Genomic DNA, 16,046 nt, shown 5'->3' on the forward strand with positions numbered 1-16,046 from the left:
GCCTCCTGCACACCCGATACTGGGCATCGAACCAGTAACCCGGGCATGTGCCCTGAATGGGAATTGAACTGTGACCTCTTTGTTCATATTAGCCACACCGGCTGGGCCAAAAATATATTTTAAATGTGTGACACAATAAATTTTACTTAAAAATACAATATTGGCAAAAAGTATTAAAATTAATAATATTTTCGAGAGAAACCAAGATGGCAGCATAGGTTAACACCAGAGTTTTCTGCCTTGAACAACCACTTCAAAAATACAACTAAAAGAAGGAACGGACATCATCCAGAACCACAGGAAGGCTGGCTGAGTGGAAGTTCTACAACTAGGAGGAACCAAGAATCAGAGGAGGCGCAGTGCTGAAGTAAAATACTAAGGTGCGGAGTGTGCATGGCCCGGGCTGGTGGCTGAGGGTGGACTTGTCTGTTTCAATCCGGAGGGAGCCTCAGACTCTGAGCTCCAGATCCGGGTGAGTCTCTAGGGACCCAGACTCAAACGGGAGAAGCGGGACTGTCTGGCTTTGGTCCCTCTGAGGTTTGCAGCAATTGCTGAGACAGAGAGGCAGAGCCCCCTGGGTACTGACTGAGAGCAGCCATAACTGCTCCCTCCTCCGCCCTGTTGATCCTGTGGGACCCGCCCTGCCCAAGCCCTGCAAAGAGCCATTTGCCGGATAGCCTCAGGCAAAGGCTAGATTAGCACCTCCCTAGAGGACAGAAGTTCTCCCACTGCAGACACAGCTGATTCTCACAGCCAGTTGGCCTGGAGGTCAAGTAGTAATTACGTACAACAATCAAGGCTTGACTACAACAAGACTGCTCACAGAGACCAGAGGGGGTGCACCAAGAGTGTCTACCTCAGGTAATTGCGACACTTAACATGGAAAGCCACTCTATTGACACAGCGAAGCATAAAAAAAGCCGAGACAAAAAAACAGGCCACAAAGGACAGAACGGGAGGAAAGCAGGCTACTGGATATAGAATTCAAAACCACAATTTTGAGGTCTCTCAAGAGGCTTCTAGAGTCTGTCGATAAACTTGATGAGATGTACAGGAAATCTAATGAGACCCTCGATAGTGTGATAAAGGACCAACTAGAAAGTAAGCATACACTGACTGAAATAAAGAATATTATACAGACTCCCAACAGCAGACCAGAGGAGTGCAAGAATCAAGTTAAAGATTTGAAATGCGAGGAAGCAAAAAGCACCCAACCGGAAAAGCAAAATGAAAAAAGAATCCGAGAGTGCGAAGATAGTGTAAGGAGCCTCTGGGACAGCTACAAGCGTACCAACATCAGAATTATAGGGGTGCCAGAAGATGAGAGAGAGCAAGATATTGAAAACCTATTTGAAAAAATAATGACAGAAAACTTCCCCTACTTGGTGAAAGAAATAGACTTAGAAGTCCAGGAAGCTCGGAGAACCCCAAACAAAAGGAACCCAAAGAGGACCACACCAAGACACATCATAATTAAAATGCCAAGAGCAAAAGACAGAGAATCTTAAAAGCGGCAAGAGAAAGAAACTCAGTTACCTAGGAGGGAATACCCATACGACTGTCAGCTGATTTCTCAACAGAAACTTTGCAGGCCAGAAGGGAGTGGCAAGAAATATTCAAAGTGATGAATACCAAGAACGTACAACCAAGATTACTTTATCCAGCAAAGCTATCATTGAGAATTGAAGGCCAGATAAAGAGCTTCACAGATAAGGAAAAGCTAAAGGAGTTCATCACCACCAAACCAGTATTATATGAAATGCTGAAAGGTACCCTTTAAGAAGAGGAAGAAGAAGAAAAAGGTAAAGATACAAATTATGAACAACAAATACACATCTATCAACAAGTGAATCTAAAAATCAAGTGAATAAATAATCTGATGAACAGAATGAACTGGTGTTTATAATAGAATCAGGGACATAGAAAGGGAATGGACTGACTATGCTTGGGGGGGAAAGGGGTGTGGGAGATGCGGGAAGAGACTGGACAAAAATCATGCACCTATGGATGAGGACAGTGGGTGGGGAGTGAGGGCGGAGGGTGGGGTGGGAACTGGGAGGAGGGGAGTTATGGGGGGGGAAAGAGGAACAAATGTAATAATCTGAACAATAAAGATTTAATTATCAAAAAAAAGAGCTTCACAGATAAGAAAAAGCTAAAGGAGTTCATCACCACCAAACCAGCATTATATGAAATGCTGAAAGGTATTCTTTAAGAAGAGGAAGGAGAAAAAGGAACTCTTACCATTTTCCACAGCATGGATGGAACTAGAGAGTATTATGCTAAGTGAAATAAGCCAGACAGAGAAGGATAAATACTACATGATCTCACTCATTCCTGGAATATAATGAACAACATAAACTGATGAACAAGGACTGATCCAGAGACGGAGAGGCATTGATTGGACTGTCAGGCCTTGGAGGGAAGGTAGGGGAGGGTGGGGGTGAGGGGGAAAGATCAACCAAAGGACTTACATGCAAGCATATAGGTCTAACCAATGGACACGGACAATGGGGAGCTGAGGGCATGAGCTGAGGGGGGGGGGGTTTAGGGGGTAACGTGGGTATAAGGACACATATGTAGTATCTTAATCAATAAAATATATATTAATAATAATTAAAAAAAAATAAAAATATATATGTTGTATTGACTTCAGAGAGGAAGGGAGAGGGAAAGAGAGATATTAACATCAATGATGAGATAGAATCATTCATCATCTGCATCCTACATGCCCCCTACTGGGAATGGAGCCCACAACCAGGGCATGAGCCCTGAGGGGGACTCCATGCATGACTTCCTGGTTCATAGATCAATGCTCAACCACTGAGCACACCTTTCGGGCAAGATGATATTATTTATTACATGTGTATCCTGATTTGTTTTCATTTATGGTGTATGCATTTCACTATATCTATAATCACTATCCCCCCCATTTATTAAGGTAGTGTTTATTTCTCCCAGCTTTATTGAGAAATAATTGATATACACCACTGTAAAAGTTTAAGGCAGACATCACAATGGTTTGATTTGCATACATTGTGAAATGATTACCACATTGGGTTCAGATAACATCCATCGAAGATGTGACAAACAAAAATTGAAATCTCTAATGCAATTTGAGGTGTTTTTTTTTTCTTCAAAGTCAAACCTACAATTGTTACTATTGCAAAAAAGAGCTTGTACTTGGAACTAAGTGCAGGATGTGGTGTGTCTGCAGGCTGGGGCACTTGACCCTTGTGCCTGTTCACATGCAGTTCCTTTCTCCCTCCAGAGTTCACATGAGGCTGGGGATGGATGTGCTGCCCCTACTGGACAAGCTCCCCAGTCCGACTTCCCACCACTGAGTGGCAGAGGTGAGAGCCCACTGTGTAAGGCTGTGGGGCCTATAAAGTTCGGACCTCACTTTTGTCTCGGCGGGTCTGGTGGTGACCTCAGCATCAGCGTGCGCAGAGCCTATGCTGGCCTCTGGGGTGTGCTCTGTGTGGGTCCAGCTCACGCATGGCTCCTCTCCCCCTGAATCTCAGCCACCTTCCCAGTTCTTCTGCTAGAAGCTCTGGTTCTCTCAGAACCTTAGACTCTTCTCCCCCCATGAGCTGTGTGGAAGCTTCATATTACAGGATGGCTTTCAGGGAAAACTGGCAAGAGAAAAAGAAGAAAAAACTAAGCAGGATTCCCCCCAATACTTTGGAGTCCAGGGCCCCATTTTCCCAGGTTCTCGTCATAGATGGGCTTTTCCTCAGCATTTGAGGGGCTTATACACAGGCCATGGCTTCAGAGCCCAGACAAGAGAGAAGGGGGAAGGGTCCAGTGTAGCCCCCACTCTGACTCCGACAGGCCCCTGGACCAGGCCTCTCTGAGTCATTCCTGTCCTGCTCACAGTGCAGGGATAAGACTCACTGCCTTCAAGACAAATCAGCTCACCACCATGCTGGTCACTTGTCAAGTTCTCACTTCTCTCCCCACTCAGCCCACTGCTGCTCTCTCTGGAGTCCACAGTTACTATTCTCTCTGAGACCGTGGTTGTCATCACTGGGTGGACAGCTGGCCATTGACCTGCTCCATCTCGGTGGCTCCAGAATGATGTGTTTTCTTCTTTTGAGAAGAAGAATAAAGAGCAAGAATATGGGTCTGGACAGCAGGTAGCCTTTCTGTAGAAAAACATGGACAGTGAGTTATTTCAGTCATAGTCCTTTGAAGTGCTATGTGGATTGGCATGAGGTACTTTTATTTTATTATTCTTTCTGGATGTTCTTCCTGGAGGTGACTGAGTTGGCTGGCTGCACAGGTACAGGAACAAGAGGGTGAGTGTGCTGTCCTATGTGCCAAGTAGCATGGAGTTTGTGCTGTTCTGCATTTCTGAGCCTCTCTCACCATGTGAGTGAGGTCTGGCCAGAGGCAAGGACAGCCATGAGTGGCTGCTCCCAGGCCATCTTGACACCACTCATCTGTGCTCATTGCCAGCTGAATCCACAAGCCAGGGGAGCCCTGGAGCCCTGAGTCACTGTGTGGAGAGGATGTGCTTTGGTGGCCCCCTGGCCCACATCATGGACCAAAAAGAGCAAGATTTTATGGGGTACAGACAATGAAAAGGCCTTCATGGCAGCCCTACATCATTACCCTAATGATACAGGTTTTGATAGACAATTAGAAACTCCCTACTTGACCACAGAGTAAAGAATCAAACCTTTAGTGAGTGACACTCTGTCTCTCATCTTCGTTTAACCCCTTCAAAATGGGATGTGTTGATTTCACTCACCAGCATTACTTCTTCCATCTCGCAATCAGGTTGACAGGAAAATTGGAGCCATCTCTGGAAGGAGAGAGCATATGAAGACAGGGTATTATTTTTACCTTAATTTTAAGCACCACTCTGTCGAGTACAAAGAGAAAAATTATTTATTTTCCTGACTTTTAGCAGAGCATAGGTGTCTTTTCTGCAGTTGAGATCTGTAGATGATTAAAAGGCACGTGCTTCCAATGACAGTGCTGCCTTTCTTGATCCTTGTCCTTGGGTGGCGTCACTCCTGGGCCCTGGGCCCAGGTCACAAACAAGACACCGAGAAGTGAATCTGCTCTGTCGACAAGACCCTGGTCCAGCGTTCCTGAAATGGCACCATAGGCCCATCCTTGTCACTTGGTGAATGTGGTTTAATGAAGCAGGGGGTCACTGTGGGAGGATTGCGCTGCCCATGTTGTGTTTTGTGAGATGCTTAAAAGGTTTGAAGCTCCTTTAAGAAACCAGGTGGTACAGTGAAGGAGCTGCTCCCCCTAGTGATCGCCTTAGAAACCGCTGAGACACAGCAGCTGTACTAAAGGCTGTGGAAGCTCCGTGATGGGAGGAAAACTTAACTCTGTAGGTCACTGGTCTGGATGGTGGCCCTCAATCCCACTGACCACCAGTTCCTGTGGGTAATTCCTTATACTCAGCCCTGACCCCAACTGGACCTGCAGGACCAGATTCTGTGGGGCAAAACAACCAAATCTGGGTCGCCCCTTTTATTTTTTAACCTTTAAAAAATATAATTGTAGATTCACATTATTTGTAAGAGATAATGCAGAGGTGGCCCATGGAATCTGACCTGTTTTCCCTCAATAATATCTTATAAAAATCTCACAACCAGGATATTGACAGTGGCCCAACCACCCATGTAGGGCGAATAGACAACAGCTCTACCCGATTCTCCTGCACCCAGGAGAGTGCCTTCTATTTTTTGTATACTTTTATCACAGTAATTTATACACAATGTAATTTACCATTTTAACTATTTCAGAGCGCTGTCCAATGGTGGTAAGTACATTCATATTGTTGTGCTGCCCTCACCATCATCATCTCCATCACTGTTCTCATCTTCTCCAACTGAAGCTCTGTCCCCACTAAACAACAACTCTGCATCCACTCCCCCAATAATGATACCCTCCATCTTACCTCTGTCTCTATGACTCTGATGGCTCTAGGGATGTCATGTGAGTGACATTTGTCCTTTTGTGATTGGCTTATTTCATTGAGCCACTCAGGGTCCATCCAGGTTGTAGCATGTGTCACAATGGCCTATTTTTCTAAATTGAATATATTGGGGTGAGATTGGTAATGAAATCATGTAGCTTTCAGGTACACAATTCTATAGTACATCATCTGAATGTTGAATTATGTCTCACCGCCCTCCCCCCACCCACCCCCCCGCTCCCAGGTCAGGTCTCCTTCCATCACAATTTATCCTTTCTAAACCCTCTTCTACCCACACCCCTCTCACTCTGATAATCACCAAAATGCTGTCTGTGTCTATAAGTCTTTTCTTTGCTTAATCCCTTCACCTTATTCCCCTAGTTTCCCAACCTCCCTCCCCTCTGACAGTTGTCAGTCAGTTTTCTGTATCTATGAGCCTGTGTCTATTTTGATTGTAGTTTATTTTGTTCATTAGATTCCACATATAAGTGAAACCATAAGGAACTTGTAATTCTCTGACTGGCTTACTTCACTTCACTTAGCATAATACTCACCAGCTCCGTCCACGCTGTTGTAAAAGGTAAGATTTCCTTCATTTTCTTTCTCTGTGTGTGGGTGAGTAGTATTCTGTTGTGTTAATGTACCACAGCTTCTTCTCCACTCATCTGCTGCTGGGCCCTTGGGCTGCGGTGAAATCTTCACTATTGTAAATAATGCAGCAGTGAACATAGCATTGCATATATCCTTTCCAATCAGTGTTTCAGGTTTCTGCAGATATATTCTCAGAAGTGGAAATGTTAGGTCTATTTTTAATTTTTGAGGGAACTTCATACTGCTTTTCACAGTGGTTGCACCAATCTGCATTCTTCCCAAGAGTACACGAGAGTTCCCTTTTCTCCACATATTCACCAGCACTTGATGTTTATTGATTTATTGATGACGGCCATCCTGACAGATGTGAGGTCATGCCTCACTGTGATTTTAATTTCTATTTCTGTGACGATTAGTGATGCTCAGCATATTTTATTTGTGTAATACTCATGTGCAGATCCTCGTCGGAAAAGTGTCTATTTAGGTTCTTTGCTCATTTTTAAATTGGATTGTTTAATTTTTTCTGATATTGAGTTTTGAAGTTCTTCATGAATTTGGTATATTTAGCCCTTATCACATGTATCCTTGGCAAATATGTTCCCCCATTCTGAGGGGTGTCTTTTCATCTTGTTGATGGTTTCCGTTGCTGTGCAACAATATTATAAAGTGATGTAGTCCCATTTGTTAACTTTTTCTATGAAAATTTATAGCCTTTACTTTCTTCTAGAATTTGTACATTTTCAAATCTCATTTTAAGTCTTTCATCCATTCTGAGTTTATTCTTCAATGTGGTGTAAGAAGGTAATCTGCATTCATTTATTTTTCTACATTTCTAATTTTCCCAACAGCATTTATTGAGTAATCTATCCTACAACATTGTATGTTCTTGTGTCCTTCGTCAAATATTAATTGACCATAAATTTATGGGTTTATTTCTGGGCTTTTTTATTTCCCAGAAGGCACAGGTCACCTGCACAAGGATGACACAGTGATTTCCCTAACCCTAGTCTCCCCTCAGACAGCCCATGTCCCAACACCACAGCCCAAGTCCTGCCCATCTCCCGCCACCAGCAGCCCAAGTCCCAACACCGCCCTCCCCCCAAGACCTAGTCCCGCCAGTCTCCCTCCCCCCCCAACTTAGTCCCGCCCGTCTCCCTCCCCCCCCAGCCGAGTCCCGCCCGTCTCCCTCCCCCCCCCAGCCCGGTCCCGCCCTTCTCCCTCCCCCCCCAGCCCAGTCCCGCCCATCTCCCTCCCCCCCCAGCCCGGTCCCGCCCATCTCCCTCCCCCCCAGCCCAGTCCCGCCCGTCTCCCTCCCCCCCAGCCCACTCCCGCCAGTCTCCCTCCCCCCCCAGCCCAGTCCCGCCCATCTCCGTCCCCCGCAGCGCGAGTCCCGCCAAACTGCCGCGCCCCAACCCCGAAGTGGCGCCCATCTCCCTCCCACCCAGCCCAGGCCCGCCCGTCTCCCTCCCCCCCCAGCCCGGTCCCGCCCTTCTCCCTCCCCCCCCAGCCCGGTCCTACCCGTCTCCCTCCCCCCCGAACCCTGTCCGCCCGTCTCCCTCCCCCCCAACCCTGTCCGCCCGTCTCCCTCTCCCCCCAGCCCGGTCCCGCCCATCTCCCTCCCCCCCCAGCCTGGTCCCGCCCGTCTCCCTCCCCCCCCCAGCCCGGTCCCGCCCGTCTCCCTCCCCCCCCAGCCCGGTCCCGCCCTTCTCCCTCCCCCCCCAGCCCGGTCCCGCCCGTCTCCCTCCCCCCCCAGCCCGGTCCTGCCCGTCTCCCTCACCCCCAACCCTGTCCCGCCCGTCACCCTCCCCCCCCAGCCCGGTCCCGCCCTTCTCCCTCCCCCCCCAGCCCGGTCCCGCCCGTCTCCCGCCCCCCCCCAGCCCGGTCCCCGCCCTTCTCCCTCCCCCCCCCAGCCCGGTCCCGCCCTTCTCCCTCCCCCCCCAGCCCGGTCCCGCCCTTCTCCCTCCCCCCCCAGCCCGGTCCCACCCGTCTCCCTCCCCCCCCAGCCCGGTCCCGCCCTTCTCCCTCCCCCCCCAGCCCGGTCCCACCCGTCTCCCTCCCCCCCCAGCCCGGTCCCACCCGTCTCCCTCCCCCCCCAGCCCGGTCCCGCCCTTCTCCCTCCCCCCCCAGCCCGGTCCCGCCCTTCTTCCTCCCCCCCCAGCCCGGTCCCGCCCTTCTCCCTCCCCCCCCAACCCTCTCCGCCCGTCTCCCTCCCCCCCCAGCCCAGGCCCGCCCGTCTCCCTCCCCCCCCAGCCCAATCCCGCCCGTCTCCCTCCCCCCCCCAGCCCAGTCCCGCCCATCTCCCTCCCCCCCCAGCCCAGTCCCGCCCATCTCCGTCCCCCGCAGCGCGAGTCCCGCCAAACTGCCGCGCCCCAACCCCGAAGTGGCGCCCATCTCCCTCCCACCCAGCCCAGGCCCGCCCGTCTCCCTCCCCCCCCAGCCCGGTCCCGCCCGTCTCCCTCCCCCCCCAGCCCGGTCCCGCCCTTCTCCCTCCCCCCCCAGCCCGGTCCCGCCCGTCTCCCTCCCCCCCCAGCCCGGTCCCGCCCTTCTCCCTCCCCCCCCAGCCCGGTCCTACCCGTCTCCCTCCCCCCCGAACCCTGTCCGCCCGTCTCCCTCCCCCCCAACCCTGTCCGCCCGTCTCCCTCTCCCCCCAGCCCAATCCCGCCCGTCTCCCTCCCCCCCCCCAGCCCGGTCCCGCCCGTCTCCCTCCCCCCCCAGCCCGGTCCCGCCCTTCTCCCTCCCCCCCCAGCCCGGTCCCGCCCGTCTCCCTCCCCCCCCAGCCCGGTCCTGCCCGTCTCCCTCTCCCCCAACCCTGTCCCGCCCGTCACCCTCCCCCCCCAGCCCGGTCCCGCCCTTCTCCCTCCCCCCCCAGCCCGGTCCCACCCTTCTCCCTCCCCCCCAGCCTGGTCCCGCCCGTCTCCCTCCCCCCCCAGCCCGGTCCCGCCCGTCTCCCGCCTCCCCCCAGCCCGGTCCCGCCCTTCTCCCTCCCCCCCCAGCCCGGTCCCGCCCTTCTCCCTCCCCCCCCAGCCCGGTCCCGCCCGTCTCCCTCCCCCCCCAGCCCGGTCCCGCCCGTCTCCCTCCCCCCCAGCCCTGTCCCGCCCATCTCCCTCCCCCCCCCAACCCTTTCCCGCCCGTCTCCCTCCCCCCCCAGCCCGGTCCCGCCCATCTCCGTCCCCCCCCAGCCCAGTCCCGCCCTTCTCCCTCCCCCCCCAGCCCGGTCCCGCCCGTCTCCCTCCCCCCCCAGCCCGAGTCCTGCCCATCTCCCGCCCACCCAGCCAGGCCAGCCTGTCTCTCACCCCCCCAGCCCTAGTCCCGCCCCCAGCCCAGGAAATATGGAATGCTTCAGGAATTTGTGTGTCACCCTTGCGCAGGGGCCATGCCAATCTCGTCTGTATCATTCCAACTTTAGTATATGTGCTGTTGCCGAGTCGAAGACTGGGCTTTTTATTCTCTTCCGTACTATATTTCTTACTATTGCCTTGTAGTATAGTTTGATATCAGGTAGCATGATTCCTCCAACTTTGTTCTTCTTTCTCATGGTTACTGTGGCTATTGGTTTGGTTTTCTTTTATTTGTTTTTGTTGTGTGTGTGTGTGTGTGTGTGTGTGTGTGTGTGTTTGTATTTGTTTATGTGTTGGGGTTTTTTTTGTACATCCATATAAATATTTCTGATATTTGTAGTCGCTCTCTGAAGTACGTCATTGGACATTTCAATGTTGTTAATTCTTCCTATCTTAGAACATCATTTATGCTTTGACATATTTGTATCTTCTTCAACATCTTCCTTCCATCCTTCCTTTCGTTCATTTTCTTTCTTCTTTCTCTCTTTTCCTTTCTTACTTCTTTCTTCTTTCTTCTTCTTTCTTTCTTTCTTTCTTTCTTTCTTTCTTTCTTTCTTTCTTTCTTTCTTTCTTTCTTTCTTTCTTCCTGCCTTCTTTTTTCTTTCTTTCTTTCTACATGATATTTATTATGTTGACGTGTATTCATTCCATTCACCCTTTGCTGAGAGTTGTTACAATGAATAGGTGCTGTGTTTTGTTGACTGCTCTTTCTGCATCTATTGTTATAACCATGTGATTTTTATTCTTTATTTTGTTTATGCTGTATCATGTTGTTTATGAGCAGATACTGTACCAAAGTTGCATCCCTAGAATAAATCCCACTTCATCATGGTTGTGTCATCTGTTGAATATATTACTGGATCCAGTTTGCCAATATTTTGTTGAGGATTTTAGCATCTACATTCATCAGGGATATTGGCCTATCCTTTTCTTTCTTTGTAAAGTCTTATTCTGATTTGGGAATTAGGATAATGCTGGACTCATAAAATGAGCTTGGGAGTCTTCCCTTGCCTTGAGTGTTTTGGAGGAGGTTGAAGAGAACAGGTACTAGTTCTTCTCTGACTGTTTGATGAAATGCACTGTGAACCTATCCAGTCCATCACCTGCGTTGGTTGAGAAGTTATTTTTTCTTTTAATCCTCACCAAGGATATATTTTCCAATGAATTTTTTTTTTTTTTTTTTAGAGAAGAGGGAGTAAGGGAGGGAAGGGCTGAGGGAGGGGAAATAGAAAGAGAGAGAGACATCAATGTGAGACACACACATCAAATGGTTGTCTCACACACACCCCCCTCAACAGAGGTCTGGGGTGAATCTGAAATCCAGGTATGTGCCCTTGACTGGGAATTATTCCCATGATGCTTTGGTGCATGGACCATAGCTCTAACCACTGACTTACAATCGCTGGTGCTTCATTGATCTCTTGTTTTTTACTGTTTTGTTTATTTCTACTCTGATATTTATTATTTCCTTTATTCTTCTTACTTGTGGTATCTTTGTTTTTCTTTTGCACTAGTTTCTCTAAGTGTAAAGTTAGATGATGTATTTCAGATTTTTCTTGTTTCTGGAGGTAGGCCTGTAATGTTATGAATTTCCCTCTTAGGATTGCTTATGCTGTGCTCCATAGAGTTAGGATTGTTGTGCTCTCATTTCCATGTGTTTTAAGGTATTATTTCACTATTTCCTTGATCTCATTGTTAACCACTCATTGTGTAGTAACATGTTAATTAGCCTCCAAGACTTTCTGTGTTTTACAGTTTTTTCTTTCTTTTAAATCCTATAATTACTCATTTTTATTGTGGTCAAATAAATATGAGATTTAGAGTTTTAACCACAGTTAAGTATACATGAAGTATATTGACAGCAATTCTCACCACCATGTATCTCCCGATTTATATATATTTTGCTTTTCATTGATTTTATTTCTCTGTTAATAAATTTATCGGGGTAGGGTGGTTTTAGGTGTGTACAATTCAGTAATAGATCACTTGTAGATCAGTTTTTTTCTATTTGACTTCTAGTTATATCCAGTGATGATCAGAAAAGTTTCCTGATATGATTTCAATCTTCTTAAATTTACTGAGACTGTTTTTGTGCCCTAACATGTAGTCTATCTGGATAATGTGGAACGTCCACTTAAAAAGAATGTATATTCTATTGCTTCAGGGTGAAATGCTCTGAAGATACCAATTAAATCCATTTGATCTAGTGTGCTATTTAAGGCCACTCTTTCCTTCTTCATTTTCTGTGTGGAAGATCCAGCCATTGATGCCAAGGGGGTGTGAAAATCCCCTACTATGACTCTCTTATTGTTGACCTCTCCATTTATGTACATCAGGATTTAGGTTACACATTTACTTGCTCTTATGTTGTGGAAACACATGTTTGCAAGGGTTAAATCCTCTTGTTGGATTGCTCTCTTTATCATTATGTGGTAGCCTTCCTTATCGATCAATATAGCCTTTGTTGTTGTTGTTGTTGTTTTTAAACATTTTGCATTGGTTTCTCACAGAGAGGAGGGGAGAAGGCCAGAGAGTTAGAAACATCAGATCAGTTGCCTTCTGCACAGCCCCTACTGGGGATGTGCCTGCAACCAAGGTACATGCCCTTGACGGGAATCGAACCCGGGATCCTTCAGTCTGCAGGCCGACGTTCTATCTACTGAGCCAAACCAGTTAGGGCTATAGTCTTTGTTTTAAAGTCTATTTTGTCTGCTATAGGTATTACCTCCCCAGCTTTTTTTTTTCTATTTGTATTTGCATGAAATATATTTTGCCATCTCCTTGCTTTTTGTCTGTATATCTTTCATTCTGAGGTAGGTCTCTTGTTGACTGCATATATATGGTTATTGTCTGCTTATCGATTCAGCTGCCATGTCTTTTAATTGCAGCAGTTAAGCCACTTACATTTAAAGTGATTATTCATAGATATGTTTTGTTCTTTTAACTCTGATTCCCTTTGATTCCTTCTTGATAGTTCTTATACTAATGGTTTGGTGGTAATACACCTCTTTTTCTGTTTCTTGTCGGGAAGCTCTTTATTTCTCCATCAATTTTAAATGATAGCCTTGCTGAGTAGAGTAGTCTTGGTTGAAAGTCCTAGGCTTTTCATTACTTTGAATATTTTGTGCCAATCCCTACCAGCATGGTATGTTTCTGTAGAGAAATAAGCCGACAATCTTATGGGACCTCCCTTTTAGGTAACTGACCATCTTTATCTTGTTGCTTTTAAAATGTCCTGTCTTTTATCTTTGTCCTTTTAATTATGATGTGTCCTGGTGGCGGGCCTTTTTGGGTTCATCTTCTTTGGGACTCTGGGCTTCCTGGACTTGTGTGTCTCTTCCTTCACCAGGTTAGGGAAGTGTTCTGTCATTATTTCTTTTAATAGGCTGTAGTCCCTGAATCTCTCTTTTCTCCTTGTACTCCTATAAGGTGGATGTTGTTCATGTTTCCTATTGTCCCAAAAGTCTCTTAAACAGTCCTCATTTTTAAAGTTTTCTTTTTGATGCTTTTGTCTTCTCTGACCTGGTCTTCCAAATCACTAATTTGATTCTCTGCTTCATTCAACTATTTATTTTCTGTAGTGTATTCTTCATTTCAGAGATTGTACTCTTTATTTCTGACGGGATCTTTTATATGGCTTAAATGTTCTTTGTCATGCCTACTGCCAGTTTTCAAGTCCCACTGATTTCATCCACTCTTTGCCGAACTTCTATTAACATCCTTACAACCACTTTTTTTAAACATGCTGTATCTGGAATATTGCTTGCCTTCACTTTGTTTAGCATTTTTTCTGGGTGTGTCTCCTGTTCTTAAATTCGGGGCATATTTCTTTGCATTTTGGCTGCCTCTGTGTGTTTGTTTCTTTGTATTAAAATCCAGGTCTTGGTAGTGTGGCTTTGTGTAGTAGATGTCCTGTGGAACCCAGTGGCAAGGGCTTCTTGATCACCTGAGTTGAGTGCTCCAGGGATGTGCCCTGTGTGTGATGTGAACCTTCCTGTGGTAGTTGATTCATGATGGCTATTGGCTCATGCATGTGTTGAGTCGATGCTCAGGCTAGTTGGCTGGGACCATAGTTACCCTGCCTACAGTGTAGTGTATGAGCTGCTGACAGGTGTTGACCAGGTGGAGCGCAATTCATAGCAGCAGGTTATGGTGCCTGCCTAGATCTCTCTTTGGATATGCCTCTTGTAAGGCTAATTGTATCCTGCTCTGATGTGCTCTGAAGCTGGCCACTGGGCTTGTTGGTCCTGGGGCTTCCTGGGAGGGACTCTGGTGCTGAACAATGTCAGATGCTTTATGTGACTGGCGCAGGGCAATCTATTTGGATCTACAAAGCAATTCACAATTTGTGACAGCCTCTGCTGAGGCTGAGTGAGCACCGGAAGGTCCAAGCAGAGCACCAAAGCTGGCTTTTACTAGCATTGAGCCTGGGGACAGGTCAGCAAAAGTCCCAGAGCACACCACATTCTGCCTCTCTGTCTGCCTCCATCTGCTGGGTACCTGTGAGTCTCAGTTAATGAAAGAGTCTCTGGAAGCACTCAAGTTACATAAGGTAGGTTCTCAGGGAGTCCCCAGGTAGAGGTGAGTGGTGTTCACCAGATTAATGCAGGTTCAAGCTCAGTATCAGTGTTGGGTGTGAGGCCACTCAGCAAATTCCCCATTGTATACCAGGTCCAGCTGCCACCCACTGGGTCCTCACACATCTTTGAGCAGTGTACAGAAGACACAGACCTAGCATTGTTTGTAGGAGGGGAATGAAAAAGTCAAAAGAGGCTCCTTCCCAGGATGAAGATGTCTGGGATCTGTAGTCTGAGATCAGCCGTGTGAGCTGAAGGGCTTTGCAGAGTGTCTGTGCATTCTCAGAGGCCAGAGAACTGCTTCCTATGGTGGATGATTCATGGGTCCCCTGGGATGCCACAGGGGAGCAAGAGCATGGCAGATCATGCAGGTGTGATGTCCTCCTCAAGTAGTGAAAAGTAGAGTCCCCTCATGGGTGGCTGATTTCAGCAGATTCATCCCTCCATTTCTATCCTAAGAGAACTGGAGCTCTCTCCAGACTTCTGACCACATGCACGCTCATGGGCTTCCTGAGCAGCACTATCCCTGCCTTCTTTCTTCACGGCTGGATGAGCCAGGCTGGCTGGAGTGTAGGGAGGGGAGGATAGAGGTCCGTTTGGTGGGTTGAAATGCTGTTAGAACCTTTAAGGCTTAAATTTATTTTTCCTGTGTCTGCTCCCACACAACAACTGAGCAGCCAAAGTGCTGCTTAGCTCACTCTCAAGGAAGCACAATACTGCCTTGCACCAGTGTCACGTGTCACCAGAGCAGTGAAGGGAGCAACTGGAGGAAGAAGACAAGGCGTTCCTCTCCCAGCGGTGTAACACCCTCACAGGCATGATTCTGTCTGGAGAGCTGACCCCTGCTGGAGCGCTTAAGGCTTTTAGGCACAGAGTGAAATGATCTGATTTATATTTTTTAAAGATCACTCTGATTTTCATTTTTATTTGTATTAAAAATTGTTTTACTAATTTATTTTTTTCAATTAGGGATGACATTCAATATTAGTTTCAAGTGTACAAAATAGTGGTTAGACATTTATATAACATATAAAGTCATCTCCTGATAAGCTTAGCATAGGATATCTTTGAAAAGGGTATTAATCCTATTCATGCGGGGTCCACCCTCATAACCTAAGCAACCTCAAAAGACCCACCTTTTCTTTATTTTTAATCAACCTTATTTGGGTGACATTCATTAATAAAATTGCATAGGTCAGGCGTGCAATTCTATAATGCATTATCAGTATATTGTATTGTGTGTTCACTGCCTCCAAGTCAAGTCTCCTTCCATCATCATTTATCCTCCTTATGCCCTCTTCTCCCTCCCCCACCAGTCACCCACCAACCCTACGCCCCACTCCCCACATGCCACCCCCACCTGCCACCATAAACTCCACTCCCCTAGCCCCCACCTGCCACCTCATACCCCACACCCCACACACCCAGCCCCCATTTGCCTCACCATACCCCACACCCACTGCCCCAACCTGCCACCCCGACCCCCCACCCACCAGCTCCCATCCCCCACCACTATCCCTCACCCCTACCTCCCACTCTTACTCCCCAATACTACCCCCGACCCACCACCCTACATCCCACACCCCACACCACCCA

At 47.9% G+C, this 16,046-nt stretch overlaps 2 non-coding genes across 2 annotated transcripts; both read right to left on the reverse strand.

The window, feature by feature from the left end:
* Positions 1-9,858: 9,858 nt before the first annotated feature.
* LOC138998659 (U6 spliceosomal RNA) lies at positions 9,859-9,968 on the reverse strand. Its single transcript, XR_011469184.1, has one exon. It is a non-coding gene; the product is annotated as a U6 spliceosomal RNA (small nuclear RNA).
* A 5,129-nt stretch (positions 9,969-15,097) lies between these two features.
* LOC138998737 (small nucleolar RNA SNORA74) lies at positions 15,098-15,300 on the reverse strand. The gene has a single exon (XR_011469238.1). It is a non-coding gene; the product is annotated as a small nucleolar RNA SNORA74 (small nucleolar RNA).
* Positions 15,301-16,046: the final 746 nt, after the last annotated feature.

Source organism: Myotis yumanensis, unplaced genomic scaffold, assembly GCF_028538775.1.
Source record: "Myotis yumanensis isolate MYYU_CA2020_CCGP unplaced genomic scaffold, mMyoYum1.0.hap1 SCAF_20, whole genome shotgun sequence".
Lineage (NCBI taxonomy): Eukaryota > Metazoa > Chordata > Mammalia > Chiroptera > Vespertilionidae > Myotis > Myotis yumanensis.